Source organism: Lactuca saligna, chromosome 6 (genome assembly GCF_052625555.1).
Source record: "Lactuca saligna cultivar CGN05327 chromosome 6, ASM5262555v1, whole genome shotgun sequence".
Taxonomy (NCBI): domain Eukaryota; kingdom Viridiplantae; phylum Streptophyta; class Magnoliopsida; order Asterales; family Asteraceae; genus Lactuca; species Lactuca saligna.
This window is the reverse complement of record NC_136422.1, coordinates 162,787,459-162,809,798: the sequence shown is the minus strand read 5'-3', so window position 1 is coordinate 162,809,798 and position 22,340 is coordinate 162,787,459.

Sequence of the window (22,340 nt, the reverse complement as noted above, 5' to 3'; positions counted from 1 at the left end):
GCATTTGTGAAAAAGGTTATTGCTTATATGTTTCCATTGATAAGCAATATGGGTAAATGGATTTGATTCTTTCATTAGTGGTAGTGTCATAATTTACCAAATAAGGAAAGATTCTCATCACCCAAGTTTCAGTTGGATAGAAACTTGGAATCATGCAAGTTGTAGTGTGTGATGAATGAGAAGTTTCATCTTTGGTAAATTAAGACTAATTCCTTGTTCACATTCACATGTGAGTCAAGCAAAGGACTAACTACATTAAGTTGTGCACTAGTCAGGTCCACCACAAAGGTAGATAAGATTATTCGTTATGATTTACTAAAGTTTAGTAAATATGGTTATGCTTACGAGTTTAAGTGTAATTCTGAAACATTGGAAAAGTTTCAACGTATGGCAGGATGAATATGAAGAATCAAATAAGGCAGAAAGATATAAGTTTCTCCAATCTGAAGAAATGGGAGAGTACTTGTGTATTTTGTTTTATGATTATCTTAGTGATTATGGAACCATATCACAATTGATCCTCTAAGGACACCTTAGTGTGTTTGTTTCCTGAGGAGAGGAATCGTGAATTGTTGAAATGGTTAAATCAAAAGATAATTCATACTTCGTGCCAAAAACAAATCCTAGAGTTATACTCCATGATTGTAACTTGAGTGACATAGTCTTTAGAAAGTTCATAACACTTGTAAAATGTAGAGTAAGATGTTTCCTATTCTTGTACATTTGAGATTGGTAGGTTGTGATGTTTTGGATAAAACAAAGACCAGCTAAGACCAATAGTGAGAAGTGTTTAACTTAATAAGAATACGCACTAGCTCTTGAATATTTGTATTGTCAAGGAATGGTTCTTGACAAAGAGAAGTCTTATATGTCAAGAGGACAGTGGGAGTCTAAAAGATTCTAAAATAGTTTCAAGAACTAATCAAGAATTTTGTTAGTCACTAGCCCACGAGTTGAGGTTTGTAAGCTATCGTGCTGACATATTCTTATTTCTGTGTCTATTCCAGTTGAAAGTTGATTATGCTTGTGAGTTCTATGAGTTCTCAATTGTTTGCATAACAACCTGGAAGCAATGGTAGGCCCTTGTGCTGCCGGGTGGAAAGAAATTAAGATTGCACGAGTTCAGTCCATATGAATTTGGAAGTGTCACTAACCTAGTCCTATGATTGTGGTTTTGACAAAATTCACATGGAAAAGAACACATACACCATAAAATCTAATTTTCATAAGGTTTCACTTCGATTCATGATGGTGAGGAAACGCTTCCACTAAGAAGATTTTAAGTAGATGGCAGTAATGATATTTGCATTCTCATATAGTTAGTGGAGCGTGTGTGGTTAACCGACACACTAACTAGTGAGAATTGAAATAGGTCTAGACAAACATGTGAGCTATCTAAGGAAAGATGTATGTTTTTTATAAAGTCTTATCCAAGCAATCTAGTATCAGAAATATGAACTTGGGTAAGAAAGTCAATAAAGTATGGATTTCTAGAAGTCCAGTTGATTTCTAAGTACATGTCAAAGCTAGTGGGAGCATAAAGTGTTATGCTGGTAATCATTATGCTAGTGGGAGCATGATGATTATGTTAAGTATTGCAACTCAACAATATTAATTATAGAAAACAAAAGTTTCAATTTGCTTTGAAAAGTTGTTTGCTATAATTAAGGGAGATGATTTTATACTTCATTCCAATTCTACCAGCTTAGATTGAGTTTTATCAACTTTAGTCAAGGATATATATGAATGTTATGTTGGAATTGTTCAACATAAGGAATTTCTATATATGTTGCATTCTCAAAACTCGATTATGATTACGGCATACCTCTTCATAGTTCGAATTGCGAGAACATGGCAAATAAAATTTTTATAGCATGAATCGTGTCCTATCTGCTTCAGATATAGGATCGATTGCATGTGCTATAATATTCATCCGTTCTAAATTTTACTAATGCCTAGGGCATTAAGATGGAAAAAGGAATAGAACTTGAAATGACTAAAATGATTAAGCAAAATTGTCGAGGACAATCTAAGGTTTACCAAAGATTGGTTGCTCATGGACAATTAGAAGTATAGAGTAAGGACCATATTGACATATTTTGAAAATAAGCAACTCTTGTTCAGAGTGATGGTCAAAATGGTAATATGGAATTGTCTCTATAGGTGGAAGTTATTCTTTGAATCTGTGTAATTTTGAATTTGAGACTTCATTTCCATGGAATTGTTTTCCATTGGAATACTTTGTAATGTCTGTTGCCAAGTATTTGTGACTTCTGTGCATAGTCATTACAACTAGATCATTGCATATAAGTTTAGAATCTAATAGATTACAATAAATGGAAAGAGTTTGGTATTCTTGCATTTACAACAAGGATTGGAATTGTGAAATGAGCATCATTGGAATATTGTTAATTGATCTATTTCACAAAGAGAGGACCATATGTAAACATAGTATGCATACTTGGAGTATGGCATAATTGTTGTTTTGAAAAAACATAGTGTACATGCTTGGAGCATGGGACAACTAATGCTTTAGTTCAAGGATAAAGTTGATTAATTGAAACATAAATAATGAGTAATAAATATGGTGCTTAAATAAAAGGTGTTTTTTATTTACACTCAAAGTGTTGGGGCCATATAAGATTAGTATTATTCTTGTGTTTCACTTTGCATGTTTTGACTTCCAGAATAATTTTGTTATGGTATATATCTTATTATTCAAACCATCCACATTCATTCATATGTTGGAAGTAGATATGAATCAAGACTGTCATGAATTTGGCTTGTATGATTTGTCTAAAGTGCTTTAGACAATGCAATGGTTGCTACAACATTCATGAGTACTCATAAGGGCTGAGTACTGGATTCAACCCACGCTCACTTGCATCACTTCATGGAATTTTTTTCGAGTGATCGTGAGACGGTAATATCATATAAATCTTCAAACCTAGAGATATGAGTTGTTGACTATGAGTTGGTTATTCATTGATTGTACGAAAACGCATTGGTAACTCGATGTTATAAAACGTGCCTTTGTGAATAATTCAACAAGTAGTTAGTACAAGCATATCAGTCGAAGTTTATCTGTTCCTTCTAGAATAGAAGCGATATCTAGGCTCCTTGATGATTTGTCTTTGACCTATGTACCGGGCCCGGTCAGAACCTAATTGATGTGTTCAATTTAGTTCTATGTCGAAACAAATCAGAGATCGAGAAACAAATGCTGGACAATAAGTAAGACCATGTTCCATGTGTTTATCCGACTGATATCACTTATCTTAAATGGCGTATCATCATCATCTCAGTTGCGAGAGACTTTGAAAGAGCTACGATTGCTAGTCGGATTTTGAAGTCATATTAGCAAATATAGTTATTAGACTTATCCAAGTGGGAGACTGTTGGATATAATGTCTAAGTCCATAACTTTATTTCATATGTACTTGACCCGACCCGGCATGCTCCATTTGGGTTGCATGGCATTGCAATACTTGGATAGACAAAATGAGAGAAAGTACACTTGTGATTATTAATATATTATAAGTAATAATATATTAATAATAATAATAGTTAATTAGTATAGATCAAGTATTAATCTAGTATTAATTTGGTGATCAAAGTGAGACTAATTAAATATATAGGGTTGATTATGATAATCATCAATTGTTTTATGGTGGATTAATGATCCATGGTTTATGGGTTTGGTTATAACCATATGGAGCTCCATGGATAGTCCATGGGAGTTACAAACCAATGGGTCATGAGAAATGAAGAGTCATGACAATTAGGGTTTACACATGTAACTCCTAATTATGACACACTATAAAAGAAACCCTATAGCATGCAAAATGGGTACTAGAGTGTTTCTAGAGAGGGCATAACCGATTTTTGAGTGCAAGAAGTATTCTCTCAAGTTATTCCAAGTTTTATGGTGTTGTGTGAAGCATTTGAGGCACAACATTTGGGGTGCTAGGCTCACAAAGTCTTGAAGGAATCCAAGCAACAACAAGGTATGTATTTCTACTAGTTTTTATGTTTAATATATTCCCCATGCCATCCTAGTTAGGAAATAACCTTGAAAAAGAAACTTGCATGTATATAGAGAAAACATAGATTCAAGGTTATTAGGGTTGCATGTACACTTAGGAAGTGTTAGAATGCTCAAAACCCATCAGTATGACCTTTGGATTTGGCATGCATTTTAGTGTGCATCTGTGACATCCCCATTTTCACGGCCAGAAAAGACCGATTTTGTTTATGCTTTATAAAAATTAGAGTACTTCTTTTAAAAAAAATGTTGCGGAATGTGTTCCCAGAAAAACATGATAATCGTGTTGTCAAAGCATTTCTAAAGAAATATATTTTTATTCACTATTAAAAACATTTGGGATGTCATCGTCAATACAGAAACATAAGCATAAACAGAACTTACATTTATTTACACTAGTGATCTACATCTCTTTTAAATCTCTCAGTGAAATGTGACTTCATATCGACACCTGTGATACAAATAAACTGAGTGGGTCAGGTTGGGAAACCTGGTGAGTACATAGGGTTTTCAACCCACAATAATATAATTATTATTTTCATATAATCAAACAATCAACCCAATTACGCATCCCTATTATCTGCTTTATTCTTAAGGATCTACCCTAAGAATCAACTATTCCTCGTTCATACATTCCTAAGGATCATCCTAAGGAATCGGCACGAAGTCCATCGTCACCGGGGTTTAGGCACTAAGTCTGCATAGTCGCCAGAATTTATACAATAGGCACTAAGTCTGCATAGTCGCCAAGGTTTTGGCACCAAGTCTGCATGATCGCCAGGGTCTAGGTATCAAGTCTGCATGATCACCAAGGTTTAGAGTACACCGGGTGAACACATCGTTCACAACACCTACAGGTTGCGAGCCTGATAGTGTTCCACTGGACTATCTAGGATAGTCTGTGGTTGTCATCCATACTCTGCTGAATGATGGGGACATCGTTTGGGAAAAAGGCTTCTCACATCGTACACCTCTCACCCACACCTTATAGTCTATATCACCTCTCAACTCATCATCCAACTCATATTTCATCTATTATATCTACCCATGTTTTACCCCAACATTTTTGTAGATATAAAATACATATATAGTTTAAATCATTTAAAACATGTATAAAATCTTTCACTCAGCATAGACAGCAAGTATTCAGACAATATGCACACATAGCACGTAATTCATATTAAAATACTTCATATCTATGTGTAAGATGAAAGAGACTATGCACTCACCTGAGAAGGTGGTGACTTGGTACTCGGACAACGCTTCATTTACTTTAAAATAATTTCCTTTGACGAAACCTAGTATTATCACCACTAGATTTTAGTCTAATATTACCGTGACTAATTATTAGTCTTATTATTATTATTATTATTATTATTATTATTATTATTATTATTATTATTATTATTATTATATAAGCGTTTAAACAATACTTTCCAACTACTATGTACAGACAGGGGCCAGACATAAAACACCGGAGGGCAGGACCATTTTGGCGTATAGCACTTCTGAAATCCAACAACCCTATGCGGCCCTTTAAACCAGATTCCCCGTACCGCGAGTAGTTAAAAGATATTATAACGACACTTATATAAGTCATAATAATAGCTCAAATATTTATTATAAATTTATAATAACAATACTAATTTTAAATATAAACTGTATTTAAAATAGGGTAAGCATAACTTACTTTCAAGGGGATTTTAGCTAGGAGTCGGGCTCTGCAGGGGCAGAACTTCGTCGCTGAATCTTTCTAAGAAAGATTCGTGCAGCGCTTCAGCGCTCACCTTACTATACTAAAACTACAGAAAGAGAAGTCGAATCACGAGGGACCGAAATGCTCGGGGGATAAGGAGAGAAAGACTCTTGAATCAAGAGAATGGTGCAAGAAATATGAGAGCCCAAGGCTCTTATTTATACTAATTGAATTTTCAAAAACTACACTCCATAATTACTTAATGACCTTTTAGTTATATAAACAACTAAACACCCCTCTATAATACTATTTTAAATGGATTTAATGATATTTGTACTAAACTAATGTCGAAAGAACTCAACATTAGTCTTATAATGACCGCATGGTCGATACCTTTCTAATGATATATACATATGTATATATATGTACGTATACATGATTTATACTTTATTTTAATACGTAAATATGCTAATATAATTTGTAACTCGTTCATACGAACTCCGTTTTTGACGTTCTTTATATCCACGCGTAGGTGGAGACGTACTCTACAACTTTCGTTTAGACTCCGTCGGCTAATTTTGACTTTATTTTTAAAGTTATATTTTTAACAGGCCGGGACAGGATTGGTCCGTTAAAATCTCATAACTTCTTTATCCGATGTCCATTTTCGTCTGTATTTTTATCGTTACGCTACTAATAACAAGATCTTCGATTCTTGTTTAGGTTGTGTCGGCTAAAAATCAATCGATCTAAAATTCGAATTTCGGGTTGTACACCGCTAATCCGAAACTTCGAAAAATCATAACTTCTTCATACGAAGTCAGATTTGGGCGTTCTTTTTATCGATGTTCTTAGTTTAACATATTCTACGATTTTCGATTAGAGCGCTAAGGCTAAATCTCTCTCTCTATCATAAATTTACTATTTTACGCTTCCCGGCGCCGTGCCGGTTCCGACGCGAAACTTCGACGGGTCATAACTTCTTCGTTATAACTCGGATTTCGGCGTTCTTTATATGTACGGAAACCTTGTGACATATTCTACAACTTGGTTAAGATTATTTATTCTAAATAATCGTTTTGTAGAAAAGTCGTTCTCGACCCCTATTGCCTCTAAATTGACTAGCTCGGATCTGCGGGCGTTACAACATCCGTTCCCAACAATGATATCAATGTTCTAGGTCATTTGTCGATATTCAACAACATCGATCTTGGGAAGTCGTATGATGTGTCGTTTGTAGCAAATGGGACATCATACAAGCATGGGTATTACCTTAATGATGGTATATATCCTGAGTTAGCAGTATTTTTGAAATCATTTACGTGTCCTGAGAAGCTATTAAAGTTTAAGTCAGCATAAGTCTCTTATATGAAGGATATCGAGTGGGCATTTGTTGTCCTAACGAGACATTGGCAGATATTCACAATACCGATACGATCTATGAAGGATATCGAGTCGGACGCTACATCGAACTTGGTTCCCTGAACCACGCAACATACTCATCGTAGTCGGACTCAATTCGGTACGACCACTAGGGTCGGAAATTAACAATCTTTTTAGTCATTATCGAAACGATGGTAATGACATACTTGAAAAAAAACAGAATCAGTTACTAGCTTCTTGGTAACCTTGTGACTTTCCCTGATCTAAGTGTGAGTCCTGTGCTTCCGGTAGTATAGGCCTCTACTACCGTTCACACCTACTCATACTCGTCCCAAGTATTGTCCCACAGTTTCCCAAGTCACCATACAAGAAAATCACATAACATTTTAACACATCAGATAACAAAACGAAGGTTTTATTATTTCTTGAAACTATTACATAGGTGTCCAAGTTCACCCTAGACTATGCCTCTAATAAGCTACATCATACGACACTATGGCTACTGCATAACTTGATCTTCGGATATGAAGTCCTCATCATTGATTCCTTGCATGGTTTTCTGCTTCGTCGAGGATCATGTGGAATGCCCTTGGCCTCGGTGGCGTTTCTGGTCTTGCTGCCTTATTTTTCCCCGGGCAGTCCCTGGAAATATGCCCTTCCTTGTTACATCCATAACACACCTTCTTGTTGGACCGCACACTTGCTGGCGTAATGCCATGTCTTCCCACATTTGTAGCAAGTCACCTCCTCGCTACATTTCCCAAAGTGCTTCTTTTTACACTTCTCGCACCACTTGGTTTCACCTTCTCCTCCTTCTTCAATCTTTGAGAATTTATTTTCCTTGTTGCATTTTGATGATCCTTCATGTTTCCTTTTCTCGCCAACTTCAGCTCTCTCCAGACCTTTTTCCCTAATCTGGGTCTCAACATTCCTGGCTGCCCAGATGGCTCCTTTCAAAGTGGTTGCTTGCTTGACCATTAGTCCAAAGTCTGCTGGTAATCCATGGGCAAACTTATTGACCTTGGAGAGCTCAGTTGGAACTAGATAAGGAACAAGCTTCATTTTCTCTGTAAAACTTGCAGCATACTCGATGACACTCATCTTTCCCTTCTTTAGATTCTGAAACTCATTGTTAAACTCCAGAAGATCCTGCTCAGAGCAGTACTGCATTATTAACTGCACTAGAAAATCCTCCCATGAAATCTTGCTCGCTTCTCCTTTGGGCATCGAATCGGCTAGTAGCTTCCACCAGCTTAGTACTCCAGATTTCAACAAAGGAACCGCGAGAGCGGTATTTTGCCTATTGCTACACTCGCAACTCTCAAACATCGTCTCCATCTCGGAGATCCAGTTCATGACTTCCACCGGCGTCGGGCTTCCAGATAGACTCGGTGGTTTGGACGCCATGAAATCCTTGTATTTGCATCCACGTCCATCAGTTCCTCCATCCTGGTGGTTTTGCCTAACTATCGGTGGGTTGGCTTTGTTGGGTTTTAGCCATAAGAACTTTCCTATGTGCGCATGCAAAACCCTATTGCTTGGATCTAGGCTTTCTAATAAACATGATTTTGAATCCAAGACTTCTAATGGCTAATTAGGTTAAACAACAACATTAAAACAGATCTAGAATCATACCTTTGAGTTCCTTGTTGATCTTCTTGTCTTGGAGCTTCTAGAGTCACAATTGTCACTCCTCTAATGGCTTACAAACACCAATAGCAAGCAAGATGATTTAGGAGAGAGGAGAGGGGATGGAATTCGACCAGAGGTTCCTTGATTTAGGTTCTGAAAGGTTGTACCCGAATTCCACATCCCAAGGGCCTATTTATACCTTTAGACTCCTTAAGGGTTTCACCCTAAACCCTAATTGGATAATCTTCACTTAAGGCTATCCAAATCCATTCCATAGATATCCTTATGGACGATTTTGAGCTATCCTAAAGCTCTTAGAATCCATCCAAAGTCCATCCTAATGGATTTATAGTCTAAAGTCTAACTATCAAACAATTGACAGTTTATACCCTCTTATTTAATTAATCTCTTTAAGTCACCAAATTAATACCAATTAATTTATGACTTATATTAATCAAATAGCTAAATATTATTCCTTATAATATTTACTCTCTCTTAACAAATCATCCTTCAAGTTGCTATGGTGAAGGCAACCCAAAAGGACCATGCACCACCGAATATAGTTATAGCCTTAGACACTATTCCAACAGTCTCCCACTTGGATAAGTCTAGTAACTATACAAGTATAATACGGTTTGCAATCGTAGCTCTCAAAGACGCTGTCAACTCTGATCTAATCAATCTTGTACTTTAGATAAGGGATCGTACAGTCCTCTGTTAGATATCATGCTGACAATCCTATGGAATGGTTAGTCTAGCATTTAGATTCCTCGATCTCTGATTTATTTGACATAGAACTTAACCGAACACATCAATTCAGTTCTGACCGAGCCCGGCACATAAGTCAAATCAAATCATCGAGTGGCCAAGATATCTCTTCTACCCTCTTAGGATAAAATTTACAGATAAACTTCGACTTATATGCATTTACTTATTCATTAACCAACTATACACAACAATGCGTTTTATAACATCAAGTTACTGATGCGTTTTCGCATTATCAATGCACAATCAATTAACAAATAATAAACCATATATCTAGGTTTTAAGACCATATGATATTATCGTCTTGCGATCACCTTTTATATCGTATTCCATAAGGTGATTCCAGCAAGCGCGGGTTTATTCCAATGCTCAAAACCAGTTCATAAGCACTCATGAACGTTGCAGCAACCCTTGCTATGTCTAACACCATTTAGACACTCTACACACCAATTCACGACAATCTTCATTCATATCTACTCCCAACATATGAACGATTGTGGACCATTTGAATAATTCGATTATTCCTAATAAACTCAATTATTCTGGAAGTCAAAACATGCAAAGTGAAACAATAGTTAAACAACTAACATGTGATAGTAACTTTACTCATAAATAAAACTTCTTTATTTAATCATCAAATGTTAATTACATTTATCTATTATACGTTTCTAATACTATCTAATCTATGCTAATATCATCCTTCAGCCCAATACTCCTAGCATGCTGTAAGTGCTTAACCCTACTCAGTCCCTTCGTAAGCGGATCTGCTGGGTTATCTTCTGATGATATCCTCTTCACTACGAGTTGTCCTTCTTCTACACGATGTCTAATGAAGTGATATTTTCTGTCGATATGTCGAGATTTACCATGATCCCTCGGTTCCTTGGTCAAGGCAACCGCACCTTCGTTATCACAGAAAATCTCCATGGGCTCCTTTATGGCCGGTACAACTCCAAGATCACCGATGAAGTTCTTCAGCCATATTGCCTCCTTCGATGCTTCGCTCGCTGTGATGTACTCTGATTCGCACGTTGAATCAGCTACGGTTTCCTGCTTGGAACTTTTCCATGTCACTGCTCCTCCATTTAGGGTAAAGACCCAGCCCGACTGCGAACGGTAGTTGTCCCTGTCGGTTTGAAAGCTAGCGTCACTATACCCTCGCACCTTCAAGTCATCACTCCCTCCAAGGACTAAGAACCATTCTTTCGTCCTCCGAAGGTACTTAAGGATGTTCTTCACGGCAATCCAATGTGCTTTGCCAGGGTTCCCTTGATATCTGCTAACCATGCTCAAAGCGAAGGCTACATCAGGGCGAGTACAAGTCATAGCGTACATGATTGAGCCAACTGCGGAAGCGTATGGTACTCAGCTCATTTCTGCTATCTCAGCTTCGGTACTCGGACTTTGAGTCTTACTCAACTTGGTATTTCCTTGTATCGGTAGTTCTCCCTTCTTTGAGTTTTCCATACTAAAACGTTTTAGTACCTTCTCTAAGTAAGTATTCTGACTAAGTCCAATTAGTCTCTTACTTCTTTCTCTTACTATCCTTATTCCCAAAATGTAAGAAGCCTCTCCGAGGTCCTTCATAGCGAAGCACTTCCCGAGCCAGGACTTAACCTCCTGCAGAGTCGGGATGTCGTTTCCTATGAGTAATATGTCATCGACATATAGAACGAGAAAGCTTACTACACTCCCACTGGCTTTGACATATACATAAGATTCGTCTTCGCTTCGTACAAATCCAAACTCTTTGACTTTCTCATCAAAGCAAAGATTCCATCTGCGAGACGCTTGCTTAAGTCCATAAATGGACTTCTCAAGCTTACACACTCTATTCGGATGCTTCGGATCCACAAACCCCTCTGGCTGAGCCATGTAAACATCCTCAGCCAACTTTCCGTTAAGGAAAGCGGTCTTGACATCCATTTGCCAAATCTCATAATCATGAAATGCGGCAATCGCTAGCATCACTCTAATAGATTTAATCTTCGCAACTGGTGAAAAGGTCTCATCATAGTCAACTCTGGGAGTTTGAGTAAAGCCCTTCGCAACCAATCGCGCTTTGTATGTGTGTACGTTCCCATCCACGTTGGTCTTCTTCTTGAAGATCCATTTGCACCCTACGGTCTTACGTTCGGGCACGTAATCAACCAAATTCCAAACTTGGTTATCGTACATGGATTGGATCTCGCTATCCACCGCCTCTTTCCATTTCGCAGACTCCGGGCCTGCCATGGCTTCCTTATAGCTATTAGGTTCATCAAGATTTACTAGTGTACCATCACTAATATACGTGTCCCCTTCGGTAGTAATATGAAAACCATAAAACTGGGGTTGAACTCTAACTCTATCGGAACGTCTAAGAGGTAAGGATTCGTCAATCGGTTCAACCGGAGTTTCCTCCTCAGGTTGAACGCCAGCGGTAGAGGTTCCTTCATCTATCGATTCTTGAATCTCTTCAAGTTCGATTTGCCTCCCACTATCTCCTTGGCTTATGAGTTCTCGCTCTCGGAAAACTCCTCTCCTCGCAACAAAGATAACATTATCTTTCGGTCTATAGAAGAGATATCCACAGGAAGTTTGCGGGTGGCCGATGAAAATACATCGCTCACTTCGAGGTTCAAGCTTGTCGTGAGTATCTCGTCTTACGAAAGCCTCACAACCCCAAACCTTGATATGTGCCAACGAGGGAGCTTTCCCCGTCCACATCTCGTGAGGTGTTTTGGCAACCTTCTTGGTAGGGACTCGGTTAAGGATATGGGCGGCAGTCTCTAAGGCATACCCCCAAAAGAAGATAGGTAGTGAAGCACGACTCATCATAGAGCGAACCATATCCAATAAGGTTCGATTACGCCTTTCTGCCACACCATTCAATTGCGGTGTCCTAGGAGGCGTCAATTGCGAAACTATTCCACACTCCTTGAGATAATCGTGGAATTCAAGACTTAGGTACTCTCCTCCTCGATCGGATCGAAGCATCTTTATTTTCCTGCCCAATTGATTCTCCACTTCATTCTTGAACTCTTTGAACTTTTCAAAGGTTTCTGACTTTTGCTTGATTAAATAGATATACCCATATCTACTATAATCATCGGTAAAGGTCACATAGAAGCGGTTCCCCTCCTTCGTGGTTGATCTAAAAGGTCCACATACATCGGTATGTATTAGGTCTAATAGTCCCTCACCCCTTTCACAAGTACTCGTGAAGGGTGATTTAGTCATCTTTCCAAGTAAACAAGACTCGCATGTGTCATCTTCCCTAAGGTCGAATGACTCCAACACTCCATCCTTTTGGAGTTGGGCTATGCGTTTCTTGTTGACATGTCCAAGACGACAATGCCACAAGGATGCTTTATCCATACTAGTGGAAGAATCAATATTCAAAACATCATTTCCTAAGTTATCAACAATCATAACAGTTTCATATATTCCATTACATGGTATAGCTTCAAAATAAAAGACACCATTTAGATAAGCCAAAATAGAACCATTCTCATTATTAAAAGAAAATCTATAACCTTGTCTATATAAACCATGAAATGAAATGATGTTTCTAGCCATTTCTGGCGAATAGCAACAATTGTTCAAATCTAAAACTAAACTATTATTAAGCACCAAAGAATACACTCCAATCTTGGTCACAGGCGACGATCTTCTGTTCCCCATGATTAGATTGATCCTTCCTTGCTCCACATCCCTACTTCTTTTTAGTCCCTGCACATTAGAACAAATGTGATAACCACAACCGGTGTCAAGAACCCAAGAAATAGCATGATTAGAATCGTTAGATTTTATTGCATAAATACCTGCGGAAGATGGCTTGATCTTTCCTTCCTTAATGGCTTGCAGGTAATCCGGGCAGCTTCTCTTCCAATGTCCTATCTTGTGGCAGTGGTGGCACTCTGCCTCCTTCGGGTTAGAGCAGGGCTTAAAGGGATCAACTTTGGTCCCACTAGAAGAGGAACCATCTCGGGCTTTCACCTTTCGATAGTTATTTGAAGAAGCTTTCCTCTTCTTTCCCTTCCCTTGACCAATAGCCAAGACAAGAGCAGCGGATGGATTGGGAGTTGGTGCAACAGACTTGTCCTTGAAATTGCTCTCAGCAACCCTCAAGAGACCTTGGAGTTTACTTAGAGTGACCTCCTCTTTGTTCATGTGGTAGGTCATCCTAAATTGATTATACATTGGAGGCAAAGAGTGAAGCACCATGTCGATCGCCAAGTCTTCGCCGAAGTCAACATTTAACTTGCGAAGGCGGTCGACATACCTTTGCATCTTTTGCAAGTGCACGGTAAGAGATTCTCCATGACCCATCTTAGCGGAAATCATGTTAGTGAAGATCTCGTAACGCTCTTGTCTCGCATTTTGGTGGTACCTCTCCAACAAGTCTTGATGCATCTCGTATGGATACATGTCCTCGTAGGACTTTTGGAACTCGGAGTTCATGGTGGCGATCATGATGCAATGTACTTTCGTCGCATCTCGCTCATGGGTTTCAAAGGCCGTGATTTCGGCGGGAGTAGCAATTTCGGGGTTGATTTTTCTCGAGCTTCTCGTCGAGGACATACTCTTTATCCTCATAGCGAGCAATGGTGCGAATGTATCTTATCCATTCGCCAAAGTTCGTTCCATCGAAGGTGACCTTTTGGCAAAGGCTCATCAACGTGAAAGAACTAGCAGCAGCGTTGTTTGCGTTTGACATCTATAGAAAGGACAAAGATAGATTAGAACAAGAATCCCTAATTATCACCCAATAAGAAAAATTAGGGCTAGGATCCAACAATAACATTTACATACTAGAAAAGGGGTGCCGTAATCCAACATGCAAATAAATTGAAGGTAAGTGAATGACGATTCACTAATTCTCCATCACAAAACTTAAACTTTTAGTCTTAAGTGTTTTGAGAATTCCTAGGTTCGGATGAGATTCATTGAACTATTCAATGGCATGTTTAAATCTCGATATGCCCCTCTTGTTTGTGACTGGGATGCCGAGGATCACAAAGCGGGTGTGAATTACCATGCAAATTTACATGGTGCCTTCATTGTTACGATCACCTATTCGATGTGCCGGTAAACCACACACGCTCCATCGAACTATGATAAACAATGAATCACCCTTTGCCACCTTCGCTTAGAACCAATTAGTGTGCCGGTAAACCACACACGCTCCACTAACATCTTAGCAAGGTGCAAAGTGTAATTTCATGGGATTGCATCAATTCACTTTTCCTAAAGTAACTAAGATTGGGAAATTTAAAAAGAAAGTTTAGTTACTTCGTATTTCTTATTATACTTTTAATGAGAGGATGAGGTTTCCCTATCCTACCCGTTCGGCTAACGACCCTCCACCAAACAAGCAAGCGGTGGGTGTGAGTGTACACCCATTAAGCGCCATTTTATAGGCCGCAACCTTATACCCACCTTATAGATCGGCTTCGTGAATGAGGCCTACTAGCGGTAAGACTAGCATTTAGTTATACATATATATATTATTCTAGTAATATCATATAAGTATAGGGTTGCATTTTAAACTTTTCAAAATCTAGGGTTTGAAATTTAAGTTGTCTAAATTAAAACTTTTAATCACAAATATAAATTTCAAAACTTAAGGGTAGGTTTTAAACATTTAAAAACATAGAGGATCAAATAACAAATAATTTCAATTAACAATTTAATATTCTAATTATCTTTATTTGATTTATCTTGATTTCTTTGAAGATAATTACCAAAATAATTAATTATTATCATATAAGGAAATTAAATATTTTATTAGATGATAACTATCTTTAATTAGATCAAGATAACAGTCATATTTATCAAAAAATCGGATTTACATTGATCTAATATGATTAAGGTAAGTTTCCATAAGATAATTATGAAAAAATCCCGAATCTGGCCATTCCTGATGCTTGGACTCGCCGAGTGCACAAGGGGACTCGACGAGTCAGGCCTACTCGACGAGTCCACCTTGGAACTCGACGAGTCAGTGACTCAAAACCCAAAAAATCGAATTTTGCAGGTTTGTTTCAGTTATTCAAGCAACAATTTAAAGAAAACCAATCTAGGCTCTGATACCACTGTTGGGTTTTAGCCATAAGAACTTTCCTATGTGCGCATGCAAAACCCTATTGCTTGGATCTAGGCTTTCTAATAAACATGCTTTTGAATCCAAGACTTCTAATGGCTAATTAGGTTAAACAACAACATTAAAACAGATCTAGAATCATACCTTTGAGTTCCTTGTTGATCTTCTTGTCTTGGAGCTTCTAGAGTCACAATTGTCACTCCTCTAATGGCTTACAAACACCAATAGCAAGCAAGATGATTTAGGAGAGAGGAGAGGGGATGGAATTCGACCAGAGGTTCCTTGCTTTAGGTTCTGAAAGGTTGTACCCGAATTCCACATCCCAAGGGCCTATTTATACCTTTAGACTCCTTAAGGGTTTCACCCTAAACCCTAATTGGATAATCTTCACTTAAGGCTATCCAAATCCATTCCATAGATATCCTTATGGACGATTTTGAGCCATCCTAAAGCTCTTAGAATCCGTCCAAAGTCCATCCTAATGGATTTATAGTCTAAAGTCTAACTATCAAACAATTGACAGTTTATACCCTCTTATTTAATTAATCTCTTTAAGTCACCAAATTAATACCAATTAATTTATGACTTATATTAATCAAATAGCTAAATATTATTCCTTATAATATTTACTCTCTCTTAACAAATCATCCTTCAAGTTGCTATGGTAAAGGCAACCCAAAAGGACCATGCACCACCGAATATAGTTATAGCCTTAGACACTATTCCAACAGGCTTGACCAACAGTCCCACTGTAGTTTCCCTCCTCAGTCTGCCCTTCATTCAACTCGGGTTGTTCGATCTGTATGGTTGCTTCTTCTCGATTTTGCTGGAGCAAACGTCTGGTTTCCTCCATTTGACGATCCAACATCGCCTGGATCATCGCTTGCACTCCGGCCATTGTTATTGGCTCAGCAGCGGTTACCACAACCGGTATTTACTCAATCACCGGGGGTTGGTTCCGATCCCCATTTGCATTCATGTTTCCGCTACGGGTCCTTTCCATCTTGATCTATACACCGAATAAGGTGAATCTAGATCTTTACTTAAGATTGACGTTTAAATCATCCTTATCACTCCGAAACGTTTATATGCTAGTTCTAATATCGTATTCGTACATTTAGAATCCTAAACACATAAGGTTTCCAGATCCGATCGGCAACAGACCATAGATCCGATCAAACTATAGCATCATTTAGCACGTAAAAGGAATTTAGGCATCATTCCTAAAATAAGCTAGTGCTTGTGTCTATTCAGGTGCATTACCTAAATCTATTTGACACATTCCTCACAATCATCACTTAGCATTCTAAGTTTAAGTCTAGAAATAAATCCATATTCCTAGTTCGCTTAAACTAATGCTCTGATACCAACTATGACATCCCCATTTTCACGGCCAGAAAAGGCCGATTTTGTTTATGCTTTATAAAAATCAGAGTACTTCTTTTAATAAAAATGTTGCGGAATTTGTTCGCAGAAAAACATGATAATCGCGTTGTCAAAGCATTTCTAAAGAAATATATTTTTATTCACTATTAAAAACATTTGGGATGTCATCGTCAATACAGAAACATAAGCATAAATAGAACTTACATTTATTTACACTAGTGATCTACATCTCTTTTAAATCTCTCAGTGAAATGTGACTTCATATCGACACCTGTGATACAAATAAACTGAGTGGGTCAGGTTGGGAAACCTGGTGAGTACATAGGGTTTTCAACCCACAATAATATAATTATTATTTTCATATAATCAAACAATCAACCCAATTACGCATCCCTATTATCTGCTTTATTCTTAAGGATCTACCCTAAGAATCAACTATTCCTCGTTCATACATTCCTAAGGATCATCCTAAGGAATCGGCACGAAGTCCATCGTCACCGGGGTTTAGGCACTAAGTCTGCATAGTCGCCAGAATTTATACAATAGGCACTAAGTCTGCATAGTCGCCAAGGTTTTGGCACCAAGTCTGCATGATCGCCAGGGTCTAGGTATCAAGTCTGCATGATCACCAAGGTTTAGAGTACACCGGGTGAACACATCGTTCACAACACCTACAGGTTGCGAGCCTGATAGTGTTCCACTGGACTATCTAGGATAGTCTGTGGTTGTCATCCATACTCTGCTGAATGACGGGGACATCGTTTGGGAAAAAGGCTTCTCACATCGTACACCTCTCACCCACACCTTATAGTCTATATCACCTCTCAACTCATCATCCAACTCATATTTCATCTATTATATCTACCCATGTTTTACCCCAACATTTTTGTAGATATAAAATACATATATAGTTTAAATCATTTAAAACATGTATAAAATCTTTCACTCAGCATAGACAGCAAGTATTCAGACAATATGCACACATAGCACGTAATTCATATTAAAATACTTCATATCTATGTGTAAGATGAAAGAGACTATGCACTCACCTGAGAAGGTGGTGACTTGGTACTCGGACAACGCTTCATTTACTTTAAAATAATTTCCTTTGACGAAACCTAGTATTATCACCACTAGATTTTAGTCTAATATTACCGTGACTAATTATTAGTCTTATTATTATTATTATTATTATTATTATTATTATTATTATTATTATTATTATTATTATTATATAAGCGTTTAAACAATACTTTCCAACTACTATGTACAGACAGGGGCCAGACATAAAACACCGGAGGGCAGGACCATTTTGGCGTATAGCACTTCTGAAATCCAACAACCCTATGCGGCCCTTTAAACCAGATTCCCCGTACCGCGAGTAGTTAAAAGATATTATAACGACACTTATATAAGTCATAATAATAGCTCAAATATTTATTATAAATTTATAATAACAATACTAATTTTAAATATAAACTGTATTTAAAATAGGGTAAGCATAACTTACTTTCAAGGGGATTTTAGCTAGGAGTCGGGCTCTGCAGGGGCAGAACTTCGTCGCTGAATCTTTCTAAGAAAGATTCGTGCAGCGCTTCAGCGCTCACCTTACTATACTAAAACTACAGAAAGAGAAGTCGAATCACGAGGGACCGAAATGCTCGGGGGATAAGGAGAGAAAGACTCTTGAATCAAGAGAATGGTGCAAGAAATATGAGAGCCCAAGGCTCTTATTTATACTAATTGAATTTTCAAAAACTACACTCCATAATTACTTAATGACCTTTTAGTTATATAAACAACTAAACACCCCTCTATAATACTATTTTAAATGGATTTAATGATATTTGTACTAAACTAATGTCGAAAGAACTCAACATTAGTCTTATAATGACCGCATCGTCGATACCTTTCTAATGATATATACATATGTATATATATGTACGTATACATGATTTATACTTTATTTTAATACGTAAATATGCTAATATAATTTGTAACTCGTTCATACGAACTCCGTTTTTTAAGTTCTTTATATCCACGCGTAGGTGGAGACGTACTCTACAACTTTCGTTTAGACTCCGTCGGCTAATTTTGACTTTATTTTTAAAGTTATATTTTTAACAGGCCGGGACAGGATTGGTCCGTTAAAATCTCATAACTTCTTTATCCGATGTCCATTTTCGTCTGTATTTTTATCGTTACACTACTAATAACAAGATCTTCGATTCTTGTTTAGGTTGTGTCGGCTAAAAATCAATCGATCTAAAATTCGAATTTCGGGTTGTACACCGCTAATCCGAAACTTCGAAAAATCATAACTTCTTCATACGAAGTCAGATTTGGGCGTTCTTTTTATCGATGTTCTTAGTTTAACATATTCTACGATTTTCGATTAGAGCGCTAAGGCTAAATCTCTCTCTATCATAAATTTACTATTTTACGCTTCCCGGCGCCGTGCCGGTTCCGACGCGAAACTTCGACGGGTCATAACTTCTTCGTTATAACTCGGATTTCGGCGTTCTTTATATGTACGGAAACCTTGTGACATATTCTACAACTTGGTTAAGATTATTTATTCTAAATAATCGTTTTGTAGAAAAGTCGTTCTCGACCCCTATTGCCTCTAAATTGACTAGCTCGGATCTGCGGGCGTTACAACATCCGTTCCCAACAATGATATCAATGTTCTAGGTCATTTGTCGATATTCAACAACATCGATCTTGGGAAGTCGTATGATGTGTCGTTTGTAGCAAATGGGACATCATACAAGCATGGGTATTACCTTAATGATGGTATATATCCTGAGTTAGCAGTATTTTTGAAATCATTTACGTGTCCTGAGAAGCTATTAAAGTTTAAGTCAGCATAAGTCTCTTATATGAAGGATATCGAGTGGGCATTTGTTGTCCTAACGAGACATTGGCAGATATTCACAATACCGATACGATCTATGAACCGTAGACGAATATGTAGCCTGATGTATACATGTATCATATTGGATATATGGTTTTAAAAGATGAGGGCAAAGCGATCTGCTGCTACAATGATAATACGAATTTACTAAATGTCGAAGGAGTTGGTATTGGTTTAGACATGTATATGGTAAACAGAGCGGAAGTATATGACCGGCTTGGGCACCACAACCTTCGTGCGGATTTGGTCGAACACATCTTCAATGCTCGAACGAATCCCATTGTCGATGATTTTTTTTGAAGAAGACTTGTTTGACGATATAAACACTGAATTGAAATTGCTTGAAGGAGATACAGATGATGATTTTGATGATGCGCCAAACGACGATGATTACACGTCACATTTTATTATACTATGTTTCGCTTATGTTTTTTTTATAAATTTAGTATATATTTCCTTTAACTAATGAAGTATTGTCCTTTTATTATTTCTGATTTATTACGTTTTATTTAATTAGAACCGTTCCCCGGCAACGGCGCCAAAAACTTGGTGTGTGTAAAACCAACTAGTTTTATCCCTACTTTTTGTTAATAATCTGAGCACACAAAGGCAGTGAGCCTGTCTTTAAGTGGTATAGATTGATAAATAAGGTATCGAACTCTGGGAACGGAAAATTAAACTAATAACTAATTTTAACTAAAACAAATAATAAAAGTAAAGGGGTTTTCTCTAGTTTTGCAAGACTAGAAACTTAGACAAACTAAATTAACTAATTAACTAAAGCAACAACTATTCACCAAATTTGATAAAGATGTTTCTATTTAGGTTCAACCAATTCACTCCTATGGTTATTTAAGTTTAAGATAGATTAATTGCTATTGGTTACCAATTATAATAGTTAGGTTCATATTCATTACTCCTAACCCTTAGACAATTAACTAATTTAAGCGTTGATCAAGTGTTTAAACTAATTAATTCCCTAGATTAATTATTTGGATTTAATAAGATTTGTAATGGTCAATTAAGTTATTAATTCAATTAACCTCTTGTTGATGGTTTCTCAAACAAGCTCACACATTAATCTTCCTATTTTCTTATTAATCTTAGTTTCATAATCATTACTTCTAAGCATATGGTTTAGCATTCACATAGACATATGAGGTTAACAATTAAGTGATGCTCATGCAACCTAATTGCCTTCCAATTAACAAAAAATAGTAGTGATTAATATTTAAGGTTCTTTAACAAACTTAATTTAATAAATCACCAAAAGACAATTAATCAATAATCAAACCATAGGAGTTCTTTGGTATTCCCCAAACAGAAACAAAAACGAATTTAGCTCATAATTGCAGTAGAAACACACATAAAAACAAAGTTTACTAAAGCAAACATGTTCAATTCCTAAGTCTAAGTGGTAGAATTAACCTAATTGCTTGAATTCTTCCAAATAGTGAAGCCTAGGGTTCCTTAGCGCCTTCTGAATCTCTTAGTCGTAGCTAAACCTTCAAAAATCACCAGGAGTCCCCTCCCATGAGATAAGGATTCGTGTTTTATAGATATCCCAAAACAGGGTGTACTCGGCGAGTAGCAGAATCAACTCGTCGAGTAGATCCATACTTATCCGTCTTGAATCAGCAGTCGTATTTATCTTCTGGAATATCCTCGTGTACTCGCCGAGTAGGGTCGATCTACTCACCGAGTATATCACCTTCTTTCACTCTTCAATCTTCAATTGCTTTCCTTTTCTCCTTTTTGCTTCCAAGCATATGTTTTGGACTGAAAACACAATTCACAACATTTTAAGTACCTTTTGTCCACATTATTCACATAATTAATCAAAAATAACTAAGAATATAGGCTAAATAATTAACTAATTATGCACATATCAAAATACCCCACACTTGAGTTTTGCTTGCCCCCAAGCAAAACTAAATTTTAAACATATTAAAATCACATGTAATAACTCCATTCCAACCCAGCCATTATGCCAAGACCGCAACGCATGCATTTGTGTCTAAAATTTCCTAAAAACCCCCCATACTTCGAATACTCACAATCCTCATAAACATTTGCCCACTCACCCCGAACTATGCTCATTTTATGCAACCCTCCGAATCCATCCTCAGAAAATCTCTTTACCCTCAAGGTATTTTTAATTGAGCAACCCAAGCACACATATTCTAGAATTACAACTTTTTGATACCACTATGGAGCTCTTTGAATTATTCACTTTCTTGATATTTGATCTTTGATATCTTTGCATTCACCAACTTGTATTGACTTTTGGTATCTTCAACTTTTTGGATTTCTTAGAATTTTGATCTTTAGATCTTCACTTCATTTGCTCCAAAATTCCTATAACTTTTTCTAGTAATTCTTTTTTTCATGTATTTCTCAAAAAAAAAAAAATTTCTCACTCAAATCC